The sequence below is a fragment of the Macrobrachium rosenbergii genome, chromosome 21 (genome assembly GCF_040412425.1).
Source record: "Macrobrachium rosenbergii isolate ZJJX-2024 chromosome 21, ASM4041242v1, whole genome shotgun sequence".
NCBI classification, from domain to species: domain Eukaryota; kingdom Metazoa; phylum Arthropoda; class Malacostraca; order Decapoda; family Palaemonidae; genus Macrobrachium; species Macrobrachium rosenbergii.
In genome coordinates this window covers 2,268,018-2,280,335 of record NC_089761.1, presented here as the reverse complement: position 1 = coordinate 2,280,335, position 12,318 = coordinate 2,268,018, and positions in this window count along the sequence as shown.

Here is a 12,318-nt window from a genome sequence, read left to right as displayed (position 1 = left end):
AGGTCATCAAATGTTATGGGCCCACGCCCATCAAACATACCTAAGTCTCTTAAAGCTTTAAATAAAAGTCACAGACGACCAAGTCACAATAGGTGGAATGAAACGCAACAAATTAATACAGAAGGTCTGGAATCAAGGATAAAGTAAACCGAAAATAAAACCTTAATATTTAATACAAACTTTTAGAAAAATGACCACTGAGCCTCTTACAAAATACATTAAATAAACACAAAAATCAGCCACACACTGAAAACATCGAATAACAAACACCTTACACCAAATAAAGACAGACTAAACAATTACACTTTAATGAGGAGGGCCTAAAACAACTAGAATGTCAGAAAAGATTCAAGAATAACATCTAACTTATTACAGACTAAATGTTTATAAAAAAAAAACTGCTTCCCTTAAGTGAGCTGTAAACAGTAGAAGCAAACACCTGGCCTCCAAATCACAGGTCGAGGGCATAATATATATTCTCGAGACCTTACCAAGCTAGAGGTCCCTAGGCAGTACTGAACCAGGGCGTAGACAGAAAGATAGAATCACTTTAACGTCCTGCGAGACGATCAACGAGACACGGCCGTCCGACGAGCAATCACACCTTACCCGGTTGGCAGAGGTCCCTTGGCAGTGTTACTGGACCAGGGCGTAGACTGAAGAATAAATCAATCTCCCCAAAGCAGCAGCAACTGATGAAAGAGAGCAGGTATCGTAATCAGAGATAATTCAAAAATCAATCAAGAATAAGGCAGGCTACACAGTAATAAAAGGTCCGAAAAACAACTCCCTCAGTCCTCGTGAGACAGCGCCGAATGGCTCCGGATGAGAAATAAAGTGAAACGATGAAAATAAAACAAGCTCATTTATGAACAAACTATACAACAAGTCAGAAATGTCGGGGAGGAGGAAACAGAGGTCATTACGTTCCCAAAGAATAATTACCATAAAGTAAACCCATTCAAAACAAATTAATTTACGTTAAATTAAACAGCCCTCGAAAATGTAATGAAGACATTACGAAACACCGGGAATAAATTGCCCCCTTTTAACAAGTCTTTATGTCCGCCTCCTCATTGATATATATATGTATATATATATATATATATATATATACCTTAATATAGAGCATAAGGAAACATATTCAGAGGACGGACGAAAATACACATCACTGAACATCTCTTTTTATTTTATAGCCAGCATTTCGTAATTATCTACAGAATTACATCCTCAGGGCTGTGCATAAGAAAAGATCAAAATATATATATAAGTACAGTCTTAGAATACATTTAAAATATAACAGAGTAAGAATGAAATAAATAAAAATGAAAACAACCAACATTTAGGTGAGACAGTAAGGAACTAAATGGAAAGAAACCACCATTAGAGGATTGCTTAAATACAATTTGTTAGCACATGTATGATTATTTAAAGGATGGTGCAGTTGTTTTATAAACAACGACTCTAGGATTGTTAAATCTTCGGGTTCACAGTATGATCCATCTTTGTAAACCTTTGTTCTCAATGCATAGGTTTTACTGTTTTGAATGGTTTCCTGATATTGAGTGCTCTGGGTTCAGATTCTGCTACCTGTGCAAAGAACTAACCCCCGCCCCCACACTTGTGAATCAATGCACGCACCTTAGAAGCCTGCTGGTGGATCCCACGTAAATCCCTGAAAACGTACGTGAGGGTAGACTCCCATTCTCTTTACTTAAGGGGAGACTGAGGGTTTTTTTTTTTCTTTTTGCCCTTGAAGGCGCAAAGTTCATCTTGACCTATTTTGCGGGAATTTTGGGTTTAATTGTGGGTTTAGTTAATTTTGAACTTAATTTTGGGTTTCATTAATTTTGAATTTATTTGGGGTTTAGTTAATTTTGGATTTAATTGTGGGTTTAGTTAGTACTTTCTTTTGGTTTTGGGGGATTAATTGTTAGAGTAAAGGGAATTAACAATTTGGGTTTCTTACCATATGGAAATTCTTTCGGGAAAAACTGTTTTTTCTTGTGTTTTTCCTCTAAGGGGTGTCCTTTCGTGGGACTTGGGAAATTTGCATTTCTGAGCAGCCAAGAATAAGTTAACGGATTGGATTACGAAGAAGAAACCTGCAAACATGAGGAGTGGAAATTGTGATCAGAGATTCCTCAGGTCAGCCTATGGTTGTGTAGGGTGCGTAGATTCAGTCTGCAGTTTGAAAGGGTTTTGATGAAATTCGGAATAGCCAAAGGTCGATGGTGGGGTTGAGTTCTCGGACCCCATGGGTTCCGTTGTTTTAATGTAATATGCTGGGCAACATTTAGAGATTTTGCCTTGTTAAATTTTGTGGCAGTTGTAAGAGTTATGGTAATCCTTGGTGGTTTCTGCTCCGTCTCCGGAGACAATGCTGGTGTTGAGCTGTATTTCAATTTTGGTAGCTCTCGAGTAAAGAAAGGTCCTCAAGTGGATTTCTCGAGATCTTGTGATCAGCAGACGTTGTCTAAGACCGATCAGTTAAGGAAAACTGAACTGAATGGGTGTTTCTTGGAATATAGGACTTCTGGGGGAACCTTCAGCGTCAAAGCCAGTGGTAAAAGGGTCTGTGCATGGGATAAATGTAAGGGTTTTTATAGATATAGATACCTCTGTTAATTTGATGAATTATGAGTTGTTCCGACTGATGTTTTCCGATTGAGCTTTGAGGCCTGCTAAAGAGACAATATGTGATGTTCAAGCAAATAGGTTACAGGTTTTGGGATACGTAGAAGTAGATTTATCTCTTGGTGATGGAACTTTTTTTGGTTATACCAGGGGCTGCTTTGGCGAATACTTTGTTACTGGGCCATCCAGGATGTCGGAGACAAAAAATCTCAGTTCATGCAGGGGTATGTGGTATAACTGTGGGAATACCTGGTGCGTCTGTGCCGTATGAGGGGACGGATGTGAGTGTAGTGGTGGATGATGATGGATTGGGTGTATGTGAGAATCTGTAGATGGATGCTGAACGTGTGTACAGTAGTGTACGAGTTCAATAAACAATTATCGAGTTCAGGGATACAGGTGCGTTGCTAAACTGTAATGATTCAGTTCGCAATTATCAGAAGGGTACTTATACAATTGATTTTGTTGACTTGGTCGATGAAGATAATTCAGTGGCTATCGTCAGGGATTTTTGTAGTTTTCAGAAGCAGATTTACAGGCTAGGAGGCAGGTTTTTAGGGATCATTTAGCCAATGCTGATTATAAAGAGTATGCTTGGGATGTGGAAGATGTTCTGGCCGAGTTTGCGAACATAGTTGCAATTAAAGGGATAAGTTAGTCTTAACAAATGTGGTTTGGAACACGGGTTCAGTTGGAGGACAAGGCTCAAGCCTATTTTTTGTTCCTTCATATAGGATTCCTTTTTAAGATTAGAGAGACAATTAGAGCAAAGGAGTGGAAATAAGTGGGAGGAAGACACATTGTTAGGCCCAGTTCCTCGCCTTTTAATTTCCCGTTGTTGGCGGTGCCTAAGAAGGATGGTTGAATACTCAGTCTGAGTGGACTTTGAGGAAGTTAGTGGGGAAACCATTTCTGATCACTACCCTGAGATGTTGTGAACTGTTTGCTGAGATTGGGGCAGGGCATTTATTCTTCAACTGATCTGATGCAAGGGTATTTGGAAGTACCACTTAGCGAGGGAAAGTCGATAGTACACAGCTCTTTGCCGAAGGAGCATTATAGATTCACTCAGATGCGTTTGGTTTGTCAGGCAGTCGATGACATTTACTAGGCTAATAAGATACAGTTTTGCATGGCTTGTTAGGGAGAAAGCGCTTTCTATGTGTATGATATCTAGTTTACAGATTCGGTAGGAACATTTAGAGAGGTTCTTGGGGAGTTTTTAGTGTTGAAAAAGCCCAGGTTAGGGTTTGAAATAGGATTAGCTAAGTGTAATTTTCTAAAGGCAGATAGTATATTTGGGTCATGTCATTTCTGAAGGGTGTTAAAATGAATGATGATAGTTAGAGGAATTGTGGATTGTGCTACTCCGAAAAGGAGTAAAAACAGATTCAGTCATTCTTAAGGCATGGCTGGATTTTTCCACTGGAAATTTGTGGAGACCTTTTCTATTCTATATCATCTCCGTTGACCGATGTCCTGGGGATGATGTGCGGTTGTATGGGAGATGAATAGCAAGTAGGTTTTCAGAAGATTAAGGATGCCTTAGTTGATTTGCCTGATTTGGAACGTCCTTTCACATTGGTAAGAACTTTAATTATGATGGCATGAACATGCATACACAGAAGTTTGTGGAGGAGCTCCATCCAATTGCATTTTACAGTAGGAAGTTTAAGACGCAGGGTAGTAATAGACGGTTATGGTCAGTGGTGGACAAAGAGGCTTTTGCCGTAGTGTCTAATTTAGCACATTTCAGAATTTGCTCTTGGGCAAGTCATTAGAGTTCTGACGGATCATAAGCCATTGTTGGATCTTTAATAAGCCGGATCTTTCCCCAAAAGAGATAGGTGAGTATCCGGTAGGCCGTTCTCAAGGGTCCATATGGAACTCTTGAGCAATTTCTGTGAATCTAGTTGCTGGCCGCTGACTATGTTGGTGATTGTTGACGAGTTAGCTAGATTCGCAAGTGGCAGTCACATTCTTTAATAGGTATATTTGTCGTTATGGGGTTTCTGAGTTCTGACTACCAGATAATGGGAGAAATTTGTGAACAAGACGTTAGAGTGTCTTGTGGATGTAATGAGCATTCAGAAAGTCACTGTATTCGCCAATGACCCAGAAGCTAATGGAGGCTGTGAACGGGCAAATAGGAAGATGTTGAAACTCTTGGGATACTGACCGTGAGGGGAAATGATGTTAAATGGGATTGATATAATTCCACAGGTGCAGCATAGCATTAATTACATAGTTAGTGATACCGCCGAGATATACCCAGTTCGCACTGTTTAGTTACCCAGTGCAGGGTGTGTTCAGTTTGTTACTTTCTGTCCATTGAGGATGAGACAGTGAGGCCTCCACCTTGGACAGATGAGAAGGAGATGTACGTCTTGCTGGAATCTTGAAATGAAAACACGGAATATGGTAGATAAAGCCAGCAAAAAGCCGGACAGATCACAAAGTTGCTGCAGGAGATAGGGTTTTTGTGAAAATAAATGTGAAGAATCAGTTGAACTATAGGCTAGGTCTAAATTTGAAGATCCTTTTCGTGTTGTAAAGTAAAAGAATAGTATGCGTTTGTTGTTCTAGATGAGAACACTGGCATGTCTCGTTTGACACATATATCTAAAATTAAAAAGACAGCTTAATGGGAATCTTATGGGTTAATTCCTGTGTTGTACGTGGGTATGATCATTTTTTCTTTCTCTTTCTTTCCTCTCTCTCTCTCTCTTTTTTATGTATTTTAAATGGGTGTGACTTGTAGTTTTTAACTGGGAAGGACGTTGGTCCCTACAGTTATACAAACTTCAGTTGTCTGAGTTCAGTTTTTTTTTCCGTTTCTAGGTCTGGTATCATATAGATTCTTTCTTTGTTTCTATGCTGAAATCTCGTATTCACTGACTTTGGAGTCGTGGCACAGATGAGCCTGTAGTGAGGTTAGGCCTGTAATGTTATTATATAAAATATTATGATGTGTTCTTGTCATCTGATGCAATATCTTTGAGTATAGGTTCAGAATAAAGTTCTGTTGCTCAGGATATTTTTTTGGGAGGGATGCGGGGGAGGTAATTAGTATAGCGGGCGGCATTAGTCTGATCTGTTGTGGGTTTGGGCAAATCAGTCAGGGTTTAGGATAGGATTAGAAGATATAACTCCCAAGTTTAGATTTTTCAGTTCTCTTCTAGAAGGAGTAAGAGGGCTGCCATTGGTAATTGTGGTTGTTTATGATCATAGGGAGATTGCAGTATGTTAATTGCTATTTTGCTGAAGAATTGAGCGAGTATCGACAGTATTTCCTTAACAGGGTAAAACTTTTGATGACCATACGAGATATTTTACCTCTCGGATGTTTAGAATTGCCTTACATAAATTCAGTATATTGGTATGGTTCTCGGGTAATTTTAACTGGGAAGAATTTGTATGGGTAGTATTTTAAAGTTAGTGTACCTGATAGGGGGTTGATTGTGGAAGTTCCAGTTAGTAACTTGGAATTTTTTCATAGCTTTATCCTTGGCCTTTCCTGAAGTGGCTTTCATGGTTCAGTAATAGTATGGAATAGTGAGGAGACTGGTACCTTTTGGAGTTTGACTGTCGACGCAGCTGACTTGTTTACACCACTTCCTTGCAGCCTTTGCTTATGAATGACTTCTGTGAGCCTCGCTGATGCAAAGTTAGATATAAAGGGACTGTCTATATTCACCTGCAGGTTTCTACGCCTGCGCCTTCCTTGAGGATCCAGGGTTTTTGGGAATATATCCCAGGCGGGACGTCTACAAATCGCCGCCATTGCTGGGAACATCTGTTTTGCACAAAGATTTGTGCGGGGTGCAGCATTCAGCAGGCTTGTGCGAGTCACAAGCCATTCAGCGCAATTAGATCACTTCAGGATTTCAAAATGCTTGAAAGGCAGCATGGGCTTGCACAGTTACGGTATCTAAGTCTTGAATATCAAGAATGCAAGATGTGAAGTGATTCATTCTACAATGAACTGTGTATTGGAATAACAATCGTGCATACGAGACAAATAATTTTCGTATCTAGTGCATATGGTTTGCTTTGGTTTTGGAGCTGTCCCTTACTGAACTTACGGTTGGACATTTATCGTACCTGGGCGGGGACCTAGAGGTAGGTGGACCGAGCTCCTATTAAGTCGGTGACAAACTATGTGCTGGCCTGGCAGAACCACATCTGCCCCAGGAGCATTTGTGTCGACGTTGGAGGTTTACACTGTTAGATACAGCGGTAGCTGACGCATGCATTTGTGCTCTCTTGACCATTATTTAAGTATGTGGAGACACTGCGATCTTCAAACATTGAACAGGGTAGTCATTTCCAGGAAAGTAATTAGAGTGAGTGCGTACAACTATTGTGTTGCATGCTCTAATGGTATATTATCAGAGGAACAGACACTCACGGGGACTTCATTTTGTAACTGGGTCTGATTTGTTAGTGGTGCGATGTTGAAGGATTATACTGGAAAATCTGTTATTTGATGCCATAGAAGTGAGTACCATAACTCATGAACACTTATATCTTTTCCAGACATTATGTGGAAATACCCAGTTGTGCTGCAGTGAAATTCCTCTGTGTCTCCATTATGCATTTTCCTGATTTTGTTCCCCATTGTGCATTTTCTGTTTTGAATATTGATGTCAATTAACACTTACAACTGGGTTCCCTAATACTATGATATGTTTCTCTGTGAAAGAATTCCAGAGCTCATCACTGAGGCAATTGGGAAGTGGTGTTTATTTTAACATATTTCACAGCATTTATTTTGGTCTAGAATAATTATATTGTACCTACTTTGTTTGGTGACCAGGGTGTTAGTCACCAGTATTGGTTGGTCTAGAATCATTAATCTGAATGTTTAGCTAATAAAATTCCTCCTAATAATGATTTCCTTCTCAGGGGGTAGAATTCACTCCAGACTGTGATCTTGTTTTGCTGAATTACTTTCATCAAATTTCCAAATAAAGTCTAGTTTTGTACCTCAGCGTTTAATTCCATTAGGCCTTTGTTTAAGAATAGATTCCACTAGAGGAGTCGACGAGGGAGAAGGAATTTGATGACCCAGAATGGGCCACCGCTACCAGAGAATCTTAGGAAAGTAAGATGATTGATGCTGTTCTTACAATAGGTACAGCAATAGGATATGACCCTATTTGACCTGAGGATAGGATCTATATATATATATATATATATATATATATATATATATATATATATATATATATATATATATATATATATATATATATATACTATATATATATATTTATATATATATAAATATATGTATAATAATATATATATATATATATATATATATATATATATATATATATATACATATATATATATATATATATATATATATATATATATATATAAATATATATATATGTATATATATATATATATATATATATATATATATATATATATATATATCTCACCAGAGGAAGCATAGGAAAGGCGTCGTACTCAGGTACATTTATTTTACTTGAACGTTTCGATTCATAATCGCATCACCAAAATTATAATAAAGATATAAAACGAACTTGAGCAGCTTGCTATAATCCATTAAAATTACGCAATATTTAATCAAATTAATGAACATCAGCATGTAGAAGCTTGAAAATAATTTATGAACTTTGTCTTAAAACGAAATTATACTAAACATTAAAAATATGTACCAAAATATCTATAGATTCTAAAACAGTAAAATGTTAAAAATATTTAAAACATTTAAAACACTAAAATTTTTATGGCTGTTCTGTGCCTTATCCTCGCAAGGACACAGGCAGTGACTGAGGTTTCATGCAAACAAACAACGCACCTTAGGCAATAAACAACTGTACAGAGGAGGATTGCATATTTAAGACGGAACTATCTTTTTTATCATAAAGGGACTCAAGATTGTTAAGGTCGTTTTCTGTATCTTCTTGACCTATAATTGCAAAGTCCTTATCTTCAATGTATGCTTTGCATGACCTAGAATGGTTCCTAATATTTGACTGATCAGAGTTTGATAATCTACTGCCCGTTCTAAAACTTACATACCTGTGAATCTATTCTCACCTTGAAGTAGCCTCTTGTACAAGCCATAAGTCCCGTGATCACATCTCGGGCGCGTATATTACTCATCACGCCGTTTTAGAAGAGGACTACAGGCGGTCTTCATTTCTGAACAGGATCCGATCGTTAATGGATTTTTGGAACTATTTTAAGGTTTAGGGCCAGAATTCTTTTGATTATTGTGGGAACTTTTTTTCTGAAAGGTCGTCATGTAAAAAAGGGAAGCTGTAAACATTTTCAATTTGGTGCTGTCGAAACTGATGGTACTGTACCTCCATGAACCTAGCATTGTATTTTCCTTAGCATTTTAAACAATAGTTTGTCTGGAAAGCAGTTATTTTTAAGATACAGGAAAGAAAGTTCTATCATTAAAGTAAACCAATTAGAGTATGAAAGGCCACACGGAGGAGGTTGAGATAATTATTTGAGTTTAAAACTATAAAGCATAGAACTATAAAAATTGATACCTAACAGTAAAGTCTTTCTAAAAACTGGTCTTAGAAGCCTTATTTCATTCCTGGACACCCCAAAACATCCCTAGAAAGGAAGCTTGTTTCTTTTCTTCTTCATCAAGTGTAAATCTGATATTAGGGTGTAAGGTATTGACAAATTCTGAGAACTTGTTCTGCATTAAACTTGTTTCGGAATAAGGCGAAAGTGTCATCTACATATCTACGATAAAACTGTGTAAAAAGAAACTAAACTAGGCAATCATCAATACGGCTCCTCCAGTGAGCACATGAAAACTGTGCAAATGTCGGGCCTAGTGGGATCAATTGCACACCTTCACTTGTCTGTACAAAAAACCATTAAAAATGAAAGTCATGTCCTGCACGGCTAATTCTAAAAACTGTTTAAATAACTGGCGACTAAAATTATGAAAACAGAGAGTCCAGCTCTATAAATAATTTATTTAAAATAATTTATTGTCTCCCCCAGGGACATTAGTAAAGAAATGACTCTCATCAGACTGACCATAAATAATTCTGAATCTTGTATGATAATATCCTCCTTGAATTTGTAGAGTTATGAAAAATCATTTTTAGTGAGAGGCTCAAGTAGAGGGGCAAAAAATTTGGCTAACTTATAACTGGGGGTGTTCATAGGAAAGAATGGGCCTTAATGGAACATTTTCTTTGTATATTTGGGCAGACCATATAAAACTTCCCCATTACAAGACCCCGTAATAGTTTCCTGATACATATTATCATCAATTATCTTTTTCTTTTAACATCCTCAAAAACCTTTAATTTATTCACTCTGGTTTTAATGATATTGTATAAGTCTGGAACACCTATTTTCACCTCAAATTTCGTATGGTCATTTAAGATAATATCCATCTTATCAATATAAGTATCCTTATCTAAAATTCGCAACCCTTACCTTTGTCTGGTTTTGTAATAATAATACTGTCATCATTAGCCAAGTTTTTTAAAATGTCAAAGTCATACCTCTAATTGGTTTACTTTTAATGAAATTAACTTTCTTAGTATCTTAAAAATAACTGCTTTCCAGACAAACTATTGTTTAAATCTTCAAGGAAAGATACTAAAATGCTAGGTTCATGGAATTACCATCAGTTTCGACTTAGCACCAAAATTGAAAATGTTTTGCCAGCTTCCCTTTTTTTACATGACGACCTTTCAAGGGAAAAAAGTTCACGACAATAATTCAAAAAGAGATTCCCGGCCTAAACCTTAAAATGGTTCAAAAAATCCGTAACGATCGGATCCTGGCTGAATGAAAGACCCTTAGTCCTCTTCTAAAATCTAATGTTATTTATAAATATATATACGTGCCGAGATGATCACGGACTTGTATGTGGGTTGTACGAAGAAACTCAAGGTGAATAGATTCCAGGGCGTAAGTTTTAGAACGGGCAGTAGATTATCAAATCCCGAATCAATTAATCTTCAGACTATTTCTGGGTCATTACAAGCTTTTTTGTGAAGATAAGGACTTTGCAATTATAAGTCAAGTACATAATGAAAACGACCTATGTAATCTTGGAGTCCCTTATGATAAAGATAGTTCCGTCTTTAAATATGCAATCCTCCTCTGTACAGTTGTTTTATTGCCTAAGGTGCATTGTTTTGTTTTACGAAACTCTCGGTATTTACCGTCTTTGCGAGGATAAGGTACAGAATAACATAAAATTTTTAGTGTTTTAAATGTTTTAAATATTTTTAAATATTTTTACTGTTTAAATCTTATGAATATTTGTGCATATTTATGTTAATTATATTCTGTTTTTAGATGTTCATAAATCATACTAGCTCTTATGCTTGATGTTCATTAAATTTGATTAAACTCATGCGTAATTTAATGGATTATGCAGTGCTGATTTAGTTCGTTTTTATATCTTTATTATAACAGCAATGCGATTATGAATGCGTGAAACGATGGCAAAAATAAATAATACCTGATCTGTTTTGCCTTCCCCATCTTCCCCTGTGAATGTACCCTAGAGCTGCAGCTCCGTCTTCTAGGATATTTATGGGATAACTTGCTGCAGACTACACCAATCTGAACATCAGCAGTTTTTCTTCCCGTTATTCTGTTTCCTTTACTTCGCATCAGATCAAGAGGTTTTAACCACTTTCAGAACTTATTAGGAGGAGGAGTGTGGCGTTCAGCTAATAACAAGATGCAGATAACAGAGATCCTGCAGAAGTTAGAAACTAAATTGGATTTGACATTCCTACAAGTTTTGTCACCTAAATAATGTAGTCACTAATTTTTAGCCCAGAATTTTAAAGGTACATAAGCCTCACTCTATCATTCAGGAATTTTATATTGAGCTACAAAACGACTGTTGGAGATGGAAGTTGTCTCTAAAAATATCGAAAGGTTAAACCTGCTGGTAACTGAACAGAAAACCTTCGTAAGTAATTCTCTCACCATTTTGGACAAGGTAATTTTTGTACGTCTTTTTAACAATACCATTTTAAATTTTATCAACGATGTAAATGAGAGACATAATAGAAAACTAAGGAGCTTAGGAATAATCACGCCTAAATTCTGTAATAATAATATGACTACCGTGTTTAACTTTTCGAAGGTTATTTCTCCAAAGAGAAAGTTCTTTCTCTGAGTTTGGAATTTGTTTACCTAATTATAGGCCGAACTACAACGGTTTTCTGCTGAATCTCTCACTTGCGTCTTAAATCCCTTCCTTTTAATGCTAATTTGGACAATCTTAGGTCCTGGTTGTGTCTCTTGCTCATTGTACCTATCTACAGTTAAAACTGATGGACTCGTTCTTCCGAAAGAGCCCAGTACGTATGACTTTGACATTTAAAACTTGGCTAATGATGACAGTATTATTATTCAAAACCAGACAAAGGTAAGGGTTGCGTAATTTTAGATAAGGATACTTATATTGATAAGATGGATATTATCTTAAATGACCATACGAAATTTGAGAAAATAAGTGTTTCCAGACTTGTACACAATATCATTAAACCAGAGGACCAGGAAATTGGGTTTTGAGACAAGAAAAAAGATAATTGATGATGTATATATCAGGAACTATTCTACAGGGTCTTCGTACGGGGTTTTATATGGTCTGCCCAAAATACACAGAAAATGTTCCATTAAGAC